The sequence below is a fragment of the Lotus japonicus genome, chromosome 4, assembly GCF_012489685.1.
Source record: "Lotus japonicus ecotype B-129 chromosome 4, LjGifu_v1.2".
In the NCBI taxonomy this organism is placed as follows: domain Eukaryota; kingdom Viridiplantae; phylum Streptophyta; class Magnoliopsida; order Fabales; family Fabaceae; genus Lotus; species Lotus japonicus.
Window position 1 is genome coordinate 53,102,344 of NC_080044.1, and position 9,837 is coordinate 53,112,180.

The 9,837-nt window shown below is 35.3% G+C and overlaps 1 pseudogene; it reads right to left on the minus strand.

Moving 5' to 3' along the window:
• Positions 1–1,772: 1,772 nt before the first annotated feature.
• Positions 1,773–7,606, minus strand: LOC130715892 (protein STICHEL-like 2; annotated as a pseudogene).
• Positions 7,607–9,837: the final 2,231 nt, after the last annotated feature.

Genomic DNA, 9,837 nt, shown 5'->3' on the forward strand with positions numbered 1-9,837 from the left:
GGTTTCTTCAGTAAAACGAACGTTTTATTAGGAATGGAGGAGCCTCTTACTTAGTCGAAGTCTTCCTATATTACAATTAATGTGATAGTGTACATTAGGAAATTACATAATATAGAGGGGAGAGAATCCGGTAATTGCATTTGCGAGGAATCGAGAATTTGGAAAACCTAATAAGGAGGTGACAGAGGGTGGGTGCATATGGATATCGTTCTCTGCTAAGGTCTCGGTGCAATATTAGTAACTTGGTTGGCCTAATACCCTAACAGTCAACAACCCTCCAAGGCTAGAAGTCAAGAGACTTGAACGACGAAGCCTTCTCTTTGGTAGGTGAATGACTTACCTTGAGATTTCCATGGGCCAAACGTGCTTGAGATATTTGGTCGGCCCAATACCTTTTTGGTTCAAAATGTTACTTTTTATGAATCATGTTACAATGTGTTTCATGTTAAAGAGTTGACATATTTTACAATAATTGTTATTTGCAAGCTAATTTCATGTAACATGCAACATGGAATTTGTTAATTATCAAGCTATTTGTTAACTCTGCGAGAAAATATATTTGCTGAAGGAAATGAACTCACACAACTACATCTATTATTTGGTGACTTGGTGTAGCTATACACGAGAAAGAGGCTTGTTTTTCTTCGTGTTGTGTGTAAGAGAAATCGCATGAGTACTCGAAATTGCTATGTAAACGATTTAAGACACAAGTTAAATAAGTTTCACCTCATTTGTAAAGTTGTTCTAAATTTTTAAGAGAGAGGGTTGGAACTTGAAGATTTCTACATCAAATATATGAATTCTTCTCCTTTCTCACTTGTCTATTAGTTTTAATCATTGATATTGTCATGCATTTCTAAACTTTATAAGAAGGTGTTACTGAATGATGATAATAACTTTATTATGAGTTGATTTTTTTTTATTAGAGATTATCTGGGTTGTTGAGACTAATTTTTCAATTCTTAAATCTTGTTTGGTTTATGACTAAATTCTAAAGTTGATATAACTTGTTGATTTGAACATGAGATTTTCATCACTAATTGAAAATTTAGGATAAGAGTTCTTGATTATAGTGAGGTCATTATGAGCTCCTTAACTTAATCCAATCAATCAATTTGAGTTCTTATGAGGGGTGGATGAGCTTCAATTAGATATTATATGAGGGTGTAAGATTAAAGTAGGATTAAGTGAACTCATGAGGGTGCACAATGTTGAAGGTAGTAAACGATGGTGACACCACCGGGGTTTGGAAGATTGGCTAACACTCGACTATGGTTGAAACAAAAAATAGTCAAAACACAGAGGTAGTTCAGTGAGCAGTAACCCAATTCAACAACAATGACATTGAACAGAAACTTGTATGGTGGTGCACGCACATCAAGCAAGCCTGAATGAGATTCTCGTCAAAATATTTTGAGTCTTTGGGGTATAAACCATTCTAATGGTATGTTTGATTTATGAGAATATGAGAAGATAGAACATAAGAGGAGAGATAAGAAGAGAGGGAGAGGTGCTAAAAATAGGATATTTTGTCTGTTAATATGAGAAAAATATAGGAGAAAGATAAGAGAAAGAATGATGCAAATCATATCTTTATTCGTTTGGTTGAATAGAAAATGTTATTTTATGTTTTAAAAGAGATTTTTACCAATTATACACAAGATAAAAGATTAGCAACAATCATATAATAAACTTTTTTTTTTCTGACTTTTAGAAATAAGGATATAGTGGTAAAAAAAAAGCAATAGCTCCGAGCTGCTTTTCTTCACATATTAGAAGGACTCCAAAAAGGTGTGAGAGTTACATTTTGTTCTTTCTCACCCTTCACTAATTGCAAACCAACCAAGGTTGAGCTCTCTCTCCCCTAATGAGAGAAGTGAAACATAATATGAACAAAGTGAAACATGATCAATATGAACAGTATGAGGTGAAGGCTGAAGCTGCTTTCCTTATGCTAAATACACTCTCAGAAGGAAAGCAGAGGTTATACCCATTATCAATATGAACAATATATCTTGATGGCTTTTCATCAGCAATTAAATTCAATCCCCATGTTGAATGTAGATTTCAGCTTATTCTAATCAATTACCATATGCAACACTGTATATGCAGTCTCAAAAAAAATTAACAGAGCAAAGGAATTTGTTAGCATAGATTATATAATAAACACTAAGATGCTACCAAACAATATAAACAAAGATAGTGATCCGAATGCAAAACAACCTACTTTTCCTCAGCAGCTTTTGTGCAGCCGTTAGAGCTTTGGGAAACAATATAGGACTCTGAGCATTCGTACTTGGGGATGGATAAAACAAAATCCTTTTGCTGTGATGCATATGAAGAAGAGAACTTTCTATGAAGCCAGAGGGTTCGAGGAAAACATTTAGATTGATTATTTAAATCATGGGTTGTTGATGAAGCAAGATGTTCATAATTGGACCCCTCTTCCTTAAGAGAATCAACTCTATTAAGAGAAATCCTCGGAGTCTCACCACCCGCCCTATTCGATAACACTTTCCCTGAGCTTAGCAAATTCCCTTCACAGCTTCTCAAAGTTGTTACAGCCTCCATTCCATGGTAGGACTCGAGAGGCGGCACCCGAGATCCGCAATCAGAGGAACAAGTTAGAGCTTGATCCTTCATCATGGGCTTTTGTGAGGTGTGATCAGCATAGTCTGATTCACTTCCTTGTTCATCAGATGATAATGACTTTCCGAGAATTCTGCGTGAACAGCTAAAGAAATTGAATGACCTCTTCAATTTAGCATACTTAGAATCTGAAGCGCAAGGTACATGATTGATTCTAAGCTCAATGTTACAGCCCAACATGAATTGCAGGGAACTTGCAATCTGTTTCCACGACTTCTCAGCCCTAGCTACATAGTCACGATGGTGGAACTCCAACTCGACAACTGCAAGACCTGAAAATTGGAAATTTCTCCTTTCAATTAGTAGGTAATTAGTACTCACTATACTGAGGAGAAAAAGAGTGCAATATATTGACACTAAAAGCATGTTTGGATACACGGTGAAAAACCATTATGAGCCAAAATCACAGAAGCAACTTCCCTTAGCTTTTGTGGCTGTCCACCGTGAATTTGCCTTCATCGTGGTTTTCTACCATGTATCCAAACATGCACTAACAAAAAAGAAGTGCAATATGTAGTTCGCATAATGTGCAAGGCCAAAGAATATGAAAAAAGCTGATCAAGATTCTGTAAGAGCAGCTACATTTGATCCTATCATAAATATTATTGCTGTAAAACCATCTTTCTTATTGTAAACGGAGATAGGAAAACTCCCTAGTCCTGGAAACTCCTTCAAAAGAAATCAACTAAAACAATAGTTCATGAGAAAATATCTAAACAAAAACTTTGATAAAGAAAGAATCCTGACAAAATTCTATTTTTTTCTAATGTTGGTCCCCTTAAATAACCTATACCATTCTATTGGTGGGACCTACATCTACATGGAATTACACATAATAAAGTGCTGAAAGGAGCATGTCAGGAAGTGTGTTATGAGGATGAGCATTTCTTTGGACAAAAAGCACAAAAAACACAGATCATGACGGTAGGAAGAGATTACACAATGATACTAAAAACTTCAATGAATGCAAATTAGTCACTAGACAAAAATATGCACCTTGATTAATACAAACTGAAGACAACTTCCCCTGCTTCCCGAGAAAAGTCTTGAGCCTGCTAGATTGACATATCTCTGTAGCATGATGCCATATGGAATCCAATATCTCTTGGTGATCCTCTTGGACTCCTAATCTATTTGACTTCTCATCACACTGACCTGTAGCAAGATGCTTCAAGCTCTCCCCTGTAGAAGATGCACTGCACAAATCACCATCTGCACCAGTTTAAGACAAGCTTAGAATAGAATATTCAACAAGACCAAACCACTCCAATACAGCTAACTCTATCCTAACACACTTGTTAAGGAAGATGGGGAATTAATAAAAAAACGGAGAAAGAAGTCACTCAAGCTCACCTATACTTGAAGCAGCTTTCATGAACAACTTGGTATCATTTGCATCCACAGATGAACATTCTATAGAACTTAACTGTAGAAGAGCTGCCGTGAACCATGTTGTCTGATTCTTACAAATTCTCAATTGCTTCTCCGTTTCAGAGAGTATTTTTAATGCATGGCTAAGTTTCTGCTGGTCCGCTTCCGCTATGATGGAGAAAATAACCAGTCAGACAGCAGAAATAAGATACAAGCGGAAGAGTTTACAAGGTGAAACACAAGTATGAACTGCTATGAAAATCAAAGTATCAAACATCCAATTTTATACACTCAAAGCTAAAAAAATTAAGATATTATATTATATAACATATATTATACATTTAGAATGCATTTTGGATAAGTAACTTAATAAAATGCTTATAGCAATAAGCGCTTATGTTATTCATAAGCTAATTTGAGATGCTTATTGAAATAAGTTCAAATTAGCTTATAGATAGGTATCAGCATTTATTCATAAGATCATTAGAGGAGTTTCTGAAAATAAGCTAAAAACAACTCATAGATAGGTTATAAGCTATTTTCATAAGCTGGTTACCCAAACACTTGCATAAGCACTTATGCTATAAGATAAGTGCAAACAAGCTATTCCAAAACAACCTAAATACTTGAAAGCCCTTACAGGTATGTCTACTAGAAAATCTTCTTCTGATTTCAGAACAACCAAGTTCACATTTCCCTGCAAGAATATCCATGATAATATTTGCCAGCTGTGATATAAGTTGTAAGGGATCTATCCTTGATCTCATCAGCTCCCGGGCTCTTTTAACTGTATTTGAAGTATCAGATGACAAAGCCATGTCCAGCAAATCAAGCAATTCATCATCAGAAACGACCCCAGTCTGAAGAACAACAAAGGGAAAGACATAAAGCTCAGAAAAAGGAAAAAAGTGAAGAAAGTTTCAAGGACATATATGTATACAACAAAGCACAACACTTACAAGCTCGTAAACTAAGGAAGTTGTAATCTTTTTACCAAGCAAACTCAGCTGATCAAGCATCATTTCTGCATCCCTAAGGGAACCACAGGACTTACCAGCAATAAAATCCAAAGCATCTTGTTCATATTCAAGACCTTCTTCAGCACAGATTTTTTTCAACCTGCTTGCAATGTCAGCATCTTTAATCTTTGTGAAGTGGTACCTCTGAGCCCGGGAAACTGCACTACGAGGAAGCTTATCCAAATCTGGAGTGATCATCACAAAAACCACATGTTGATAAACATTTTCTAGGCTAATCAAAAGACTCGCCCATGTTTCCCCATGCAACAAGTGGCATTCATCAATTATGAACACCTTAAAACGCGAGGAAACTGGAGGGAAGCATGCATTCTTCACAAGGGATTTAACCTTATCAGCATGATTGATTCTCAAAGAGTCCACTTCCTTAACATCTTTACTTCTTCCAGAAAAGAACAAAACGCATTCTCTACACAGACCACATGGCCTTTGCTCCTCAAGGGAGAGGCAATTCAGTGCAGCAGCAAATATCCTCGATGCAGAGGTCTTGCCGGTACCTCGGGGGCCATGGAAGAGATAAAATGACGCTATCCTTCCTCTGGAGATGGCACCCAAAAGAGACTTTCCCACCATATTCTGTCCAACCAAATCATAGAAACGTTTCGGCCTAAATTTCATAGATAAACTTCTAGGAGTTTCCAAAGTTGGACTAACTTCACCACCAATGTTTCTCATGCTTTGATGCCCACGAAAATCTGTCTCATTGACATTTTGCAATATCAAGGGAAGGTCTTCATTTTCAGAATAATGATTTGATTCTCTAAACCTAGGGGACTTTGACCAACAACAGCTTAATCCGCATCCACGGTGATCAACTAAAATATCAATATCTTGAGTTATAAGTGCAGAGTCATTATGAACAGAAAGGCATGGACTCCCTAAATAGCTTTCATTATCACTCATAAATTCAGATGGTTTCACTTTATTCTTGCGTAGCGATTTCCTGGTTGACTTTGAGGTATCTACTCTCCCAAATTGTGATGATAAGGCATTTGATAAATAGGGTGATTCCTCATCCTTCAAAGGATTACTATGAGGTATCATGGAAGCCAAATCCAATCCTCTACCTCCAAGATTACTACAACAGCTTTCATTTGGTGATTTATTTCCAGAAATACCCCGTTGCTTAGGATTAGAGTAAACTACATCATCATGTTGAGTATCCTGATATGAGATCCCACAATAGTTCATCTTTGAGTTCAACAGGCGACAATCCAATTCAAAATCAGTAGTATCCTGCTCTCTCTGCCCCTTAAAATCTGAATTCTTTGATCTTAAAAAATCATTATACTCAGAATCATAAGCGTGAGAAGCATTCAAGAACCTCAGAGAAACCCCATTACCAGAACCATTTCCCCAATGTCCATCATCAACCACAGGAGAGAGCTTGCTAACACCATTGGTTGATGGATCCCTCAATGACCTGACTCTTCTCAGTGCTACAAGGGTTTTAGAAATAGGAATATCAACAGAATGCCTCCTGCCATCCATCACTGTCTTATTCTTACAAAATCAGAACCTGTCCACCAGAAATAGAACAAATCAAATCAACCTACAAGAGAAAAAAAAAACATCAAAATGTAAAGCCAAAAATATCAAAAAATAAACTTGGCACAGAAAAAAAGGAGAGAGTGAATGAAATCATGAAACAGGTAACAACCAGTAAAGTAGTAAACCACCATACCCCAGATAATAAGCATGAAATCATAACCCTTTACTACATTCCCAAAAAAAAGCACAAAAATGAAACTTGGGGGGTCAAAAACAGAAGCAGTGTTTAATAATGAAATATATAGCACTAATGATAATGATGATTAAAATGGGAAAAAATCTACCTCCTTTCCTACTGAGAACTGTGCAGGTCCATTCTAGCGGGAAATAAACATCAGAGATTGAACAAAGAAAATAGGCAAGTGGGAAAAATGTTGTACTTGTGATCAAGCAAGAATCAAAAGCAAACCCATTTAAGTTGGTTCTTACCTGAACTCTACAGAAAAATGTTGTACTATTTCCATTCAGTCCGTATTAGAAGTAAAACATGACGAGGGAAGAAGGAGAGAACTTGGGTTTTCAAAACATTATTGTATAAAAAAATAAAATAAAAGATCTTGGAGATGGAAACAGACAACATGAAACGACAGAAAATGAAATGAAAAAAGACAAATCAAAAACACCTTGAAGCTTGAATCAAGTAACGTAGAAAATGGGTAGTTGAAAAACTCAATCTTTGTCTTGATGGGGGAGCTTGTTGCTGGTGAGCATTGAAGAACAGTACAATGGGGAGAAAGGGAAGTAGAAGGAAATGTAGTGGCAAAATGGTAAAACAGTAATAAATGCAAGGGGGTGTTAGGCATGGCATTGGTTAATGTTGTGACAAGAACAAGTGTCAGGTGTGTTTGTGTCACTCTGGTGAATAAAGAGGGTAACTTTTGGTTTTTTTAGAAGCTTGTTTTGTTCTGTTCCCTTTCAAGGAGATGCAGAAACTGTGGCAGTGCAGGTGCAGGTGGGTGAGGGAATCAACACTTTTACAGAAAGTGGGGGTGGGGTGTTTGGTAATTTTCAATGACTAGAGTTACAGAACATGGAAAGGTTTCTAGTTGAAGAGGAAAAGCTGTGTAGTTACTATGCTTCCGTTTTGCCTTTGAGGAATGTTGTACCATAGAAAAATGTCAATACAGACTTCACCGAAAACTATGGAGTATGGACTATGGTCTATGGGGAATCATGGATTGTGGAAGAAAAATGTTTAACTAGGGAGAAAAAGAGGAAAAGTGAAAATGCAAATCGAATTTTTGAGGCCTTGCAAAAATCCGACATGGTTAACTTTATTTTATTTTTTGTTTTTGACCACCTTTGCGTTTTTTAGATGAAAATATTCTCAATACTCAACAATTCTCACTAAGCAACTGATCATAAAATTGAATGATTATTAAATCGCTTACAAGATGATTGAGGGAAGAGATAAGCAACCGCTATATGACATCTCATGGTTACCTTTGTATTCTTTTGTGTTTTGACTTTTGAGTCTTTTGACAACCATAGTTTTCACCCTGAAAAGTTCTACTATTTTAATAATAAGTATATAAAAATTTGTTCGATTTTAAAACTACTATAAAACTAAAATTATGGTGGATAAATTAAAAGCGATATTTTTAGTTTCTTTTCTTCTATTTTCTTCACAAGGGTTTAATTTTTTATCATCGGCAATGATATATATATTTTGAATATAAGTATAAGGGGGTACTTCAACCCAATACAAGCAATTGAAGGGGCTGTTAAAAAGATGGAATGCCAAGGTCTTTGGCAACCTGAATGTTAAGAAGAAAGAGGTGATTCAGAGAATGAACGAACTGGACCAGATCGCAAAAGCCAATCAATTATCAGGTGAGGAGGTTAAAGAAAGAAAGGAGTTACTATCAGAATACTGAAGCGTTGTGAATTTAAACGAATCTCTGCTTTGCCAAAAATCTAGAGTTCAGTGGTTGAAAGAGGGGATGCTCATACCAAATTTTTTCATGGGATAGTAAATTGGAGACGCCAAACCAAGAATATTAAGGGCTTTAAATGAGTTTTAAATCATACCCTAGCATTTCTCTAGGAAGTGAAAATAAAATTAGAGGAGAGAAGATGAAAAAGCAATTATTTTTATTGGGTGGAGAAAAGGTAAAAGTATGAGAAAGAAAAATATGAATATGATATGTAATTACTATTTTATCCTCTTACTTGGAGTTGCATAACATATTTGTGTTAAAATTTACTTTAAGATGATTACTATTATCAAAATTATTACTCCTATTATTGTCACCACATAAACGGATAACATGTAACGTAATTATATAAATTAGTTGAAGCAAATCTTTATTTCTTAGAAATTAAAAAAAAATGTTTCGTTAATATCCGATGCACCAAATAAAAATAAGCAAATTTATTAAAATAAAAATTATTTAATTCTAGTCTTTTTATTGAATTCTAGTTTTTTAAAACACAATTCTAGTTAATTATATGTTAATTAGTTAATTCAATTCATTAAAATTTTATGTATAACTTGTTCTGAATAGTGAATACAATAACCTAATTTTCAATTGAAATTTGAAAGTAGAAAAGTCAATAGTCTTAGCTATAAAGTGCATTGTGGTCTTTTTTAGAGTAATATTCTCTTTCATTTACAATTTCTTGTTTTGTAAGAGTGTTGATTCATTTTCATTTTTCTTTCTTTTACATTTCATTTTTATTAACTTTCTCTTGTTATCTTTATCTTTTACACATTCATTATATCTAGAAAATGAAGTAGGTCAAACTGCCGATCTAGCTCTATGGCCTAATTTACATTAGGCCTAGGCCAGAACAGATCAAATTAATAAATAGAAAAAAAGTAAGTTTTTTAAATCTATTTACTTTAAAAACGAAATGAACTTAGCACCACACTTTCATTTCATCATGTGCCTTGCCTCCAACCCCACTTCATTACATATCACATACAAACCCTAGCTTAGCATGTTTCTAATTTCCTACGTCGCTCCACTGCTCAGCACAAAACATGTCCACCCTTTCCCCTTATTCCCACCTTTGGTTTTTTCTTCTTCAATCGTCCTCCACCAAGACGTACTCATGCATCATGTCGCACGATTGATCTCTCTCATTTGTTGAAGTTCATTTTTTAACCTATTTTTTAAGAATTTTTGGATTGAACCTTGAACCCACCAGACAAAACCATAATTTGTGCCAATCACACATGAAGAACTCGTAAGAAAAATCCTAGTCGTAGCAATCTTAATGATTT